This window comes from Osmerus mordax, chromosome 5, assembly GCF_038355195.1.
Source record: "Osmerus mordax isolate fOsmMor3 chromosome 5, fOsmMor3.pri, whole genome shotgun sequence".
Taxonomy (NCBI): Eukaryota; Metazoa; Chordata; class Actinopteri; order Osmeriformes; family Osmeridae; genus Osmerus; species Osmerus mordax.
In genome coordinates, this window is record NC_090054.1 from 9019356 (window position 1) to 9023311 (window position 3956).

A 3956-nucleotide genomic window follows, 5' to 3' on the forward strand; every position below is an offset into this window, starting at 1 on the left:
AACCAAACCTCATATCAAACCCATAATCTAACTTGTTCATAAGATCTGTTTACCTTACTTGAATAAAGTCATTGTAAAGATATTTTGACGTGCGTGTTCACTAATGTTACGATTGGCTCTACACTTAGAACGAATTCATTCCTAAAGATGAGACTGATTATTACATATTAAACATAGGATTCCCTAATGTCCTAAACCAATATTAGGGTGGTGCCCAGAGACTTTATGATAAATAAAGTATTTCTATCTTTAAACGAGAAAACCCCGCTACACATTAAACCATTGTACTTTCTTTGAATCCGACGACTCTGTGCATTTCTTGATGAAGAAATTATCCTAACAGAAGCCCTACAAAGTCAAGACCAAAAGGATACAATTTTGCCTCAACTGTAGCTCATATGGAAACACCAGTACAAGAAATTATGACAAAGACTGAAACAGAAAAGGAATGTACCTACCACCAATACTCAAAGTTCTTGCTTGTTCTGTAACAGAAGCGGTCACACATTGGGTCTGTGTCCACAGATCAGGAAGAAAATGCACAGGGAAAAAATAGATTTCCTAAAGGAAAATGGAGTCTGTTTTGGATGTTTAAAACAAGGACACATAAGCAAAGACTGCAAGAGTCGTTTGACATGTGATGTGTGCAATCAAAATCATCCTGAAATACTTCACATTGAACAAAAGGACAAAGACAGGAAACCTGAACACACAGAACCTAATAAGAAATTTACTAGGAGTAATGCTGCTCTCTCACCTCATACATGTGGGCATATTGGGGCCGGTGATGAGGTCTGCATCTACTCTGTGGTGCCAGTACAAGTAAAAAGCCACAAGGGAAAACAGTGTTGCAAAAATACGCTTTCTTGGATCATGGAAGTTTGTCTACCTTTTGCACGGAAAGTCTGATGAGAAGGCTAAACATAACAAGACATAAGACTAATATTGTTTTGCGAACCATGAACCAGGTAAAGCCTGTGTCCAGTCACCATATCTCATGCTTGGTGCACCATATCTAGTCTGGACACAAACAATTTCATCGGACTGTCCGATGTGTTCACACATAAGAACATGCCTGTATGTCATTTACATTTTACAATTTACATTTTAGTCATTTAGCAGACGCTCTTATCCAGAGCGACTTACAGTAAGTACAGGGACATTCCCCCGAGGCAAGTAGGGTGAAGTGCCTTGCCCAAGGACACAATGTCAGTTGGCATGACCGGGAATCGAACTGGCAACCTTCGGATTACTAGCCCGACTCCCTCACCGCTCAGCCAAATGACTCCCCTTCTCAGCTCAACATTCCCAGACAAGAAGACTTGACACAATGGCCTTACTTGAAGGATATCTGTGTTCATGAAATCGACTTGGGCATTGACCTACTCATTGGAACAAATGCTTCTAAGGTATTGGAGCATTGGGAGCTAGTCAACAGCCGAGGGGACAGGCCAGACCCTATTAGGGTGGGTCATCTATGGTCCCCTAAGAGGAGACAACAACATTAGGGATAGGAATAACCATTCAGCTGCTGTTGTCAATCAGATATCCGTTGCGAACCTAGAGGAGCTGTTGGTCAAACAGTACAACCACGACTACGACTTTAGTGAAACAACCAGCAAGGAAACTGAGATGTCCAGGGATGAGGTCAAATTCCTAGATATTATGAATCACTCAGCAAAGTTGACGGAAAGACACTACTGCATAGACTTACCTTTCAAGCAAGAAAATCCCAGGCATGCCGTACAACCGTTGTGTTGCGGAGCAGCGCATCCGGAGCCTGAAACGCAAGTTTTGCAAAGATAAAAGGTTCCACAACCAATATAACTCTTTCCTCACAGAAATGGTTGACAACGGGTATGCTGAAATGGTACAAGTGGACCAGCTGTATCAAAGTGATGGAGGACTTTCGTACATCCCTCATCATGGGGTGTATCACTCAAAGAAAGGAACCTTAAGGAGAGTCTTGGACTGTGGTGCAGTCTTCAAAGGAGCATCACTTAACTGCCCATTGCTGCAAGGTCCAGACCTTACAAAATCCCTCATTGGAGTTCTCAACAGATTCAGACAAGAGCCGGAAGCTCTGATGGCTGACATCAAAGCCATTTTTTATCAGGTCAAAGTATCAGAAAAACATATTGACTAACTGCGATTTGTGTGGTGGCCTGATGGTGATGTGCAGCAGGAGCTTGTTGAATACTGGATGAACCTACATCTTTTTGGAGCTGTGTCGTCACCAAGCAATGCAAACTTTGCCTTAAGAAAGACTTCTGAGGACAATAAAGATCACTTTTCAGCAGAGGTGACACAATAAAAACCAACTTCTACTTTTAAGAACCAAGATGGCGCCGATGATGGCAGCCTCGGTCGTTAGGTGCGCTCTTTTTTGTCTTGTTTTGTCTGTTAATTCAGTGTTCTGCCAAGATTTCCGGGTTCTCTAACAAGAGAAGTACTTTTAAACATCAGGACCTCAACTCCTGTGGATTTATTTCCCACTTTTCGGCTTCCAGCGGCAGAATTAGTGGGAATTATAGTCAAAGCCACCCTTGGCTTTGTCCTAGCAGCGAAGCGTCGTAGGAGAGGCAAATGAGCCGGTGCACTGGTGCGACTTCGTCGGCGCAGGGCACGCACATCGTTACCGGGGATATTTCTCTCCAACGTGTGTTCGCTGAGCAACAAACTGGATGAACTTCAGCTACTGGTGTGGAAAAACAGAGACTTTCATTCATCTTCCGTTTTGTGCTTTACGGAGACATGGCTGCGTGAACTGATCCCAGACTCTGTGCTACAGCTAGCAGGTTTTAAACTGCTGAGAGCGGATCGTGACTGTGCTTTCCAGCAAAACAAAAGGCGGTGGCTGGTGTGAAGATGTGACAGTGATTCTGCAGCACTGTTCTCCTGATCTGGAATCATTTTTTATTAACTGTAAACCTTTTTACTCGCCACGTGAGTTTGCATCATTCATTCTGGTCGGCGTCTACATGCCTCCGCAGGCTAGCATCAACGAGGCTCAACATGTGCTAGCCAGCCAGATATTGAGTGTCGAACATGGAAATCCGGATTCCTTGGTTATTGTGCTAGGCGACAAAGGCAATCTCACTCAAGAACTCCCCAAATATAGACAATTCATCAAATGCCCTACCAGAGAAGAAAACACCTTGGATCACTGCTACTCTACAATCAGCAAAGCATACCATGCCGTCCCCCATGCAGCACTGGGTCACTCAGACCACGCCATGGTCCACCTGATTCCTGCATACAGGCAGAAGCTAAAGCGCTGTAAGCCTGCTGTGAGGACATCGAAACAGTGGACCAGTGAAGCTATGGAGGATCTGCGGGCGTGCTTGGACTGCACTGACTGGGATATGTTCATGACTGCCTCCAATAGTCTGGATGAGCTCACGGAGGCTGTGACATCATACATCAGCTTCTGTGAGGACTGCTGTATACCAACACGCACCTGGGTGAGCTACAACAACGACAAACCCTGGTTTACAGCTAAACCTCAGAAGGTTGAGGTCAGAGAAAGAGGCCGCGTTTAGGAGTGGGGACAGGGACAGATTCAAGGAGTCGAAGAACAAGTTTAACAAGGCGGTGAGGGAAGCTAAAGATCATGAAGTCTTTTGAACGCCTGGTGCTGGCACACCTTAAATCCATCACAGACCCTCTACTGGACCCCCTGCAGTTTGCCTACAGAGCCAACAGGTCTGTGGACGATGCAGTTAACATGGCCCTCCACTTCACCCTACAGCACCTGGACTCCCCAGCATCCTACGCCAGGATCCTGTTTGTGGACTTCAGCTCTTCCTTCAATACCATCATCCCCGCCCTGCTTCAGAACAAGTTCTCCCAGCTGAACGTGCCTGATCCCACCTGCAGGTGTATCACAGACTTCCTGTCTGACAGGAAGCAGTGCGTTAAGCTGGGAACACAAGTCTCTGACTCCCGGTCCATCA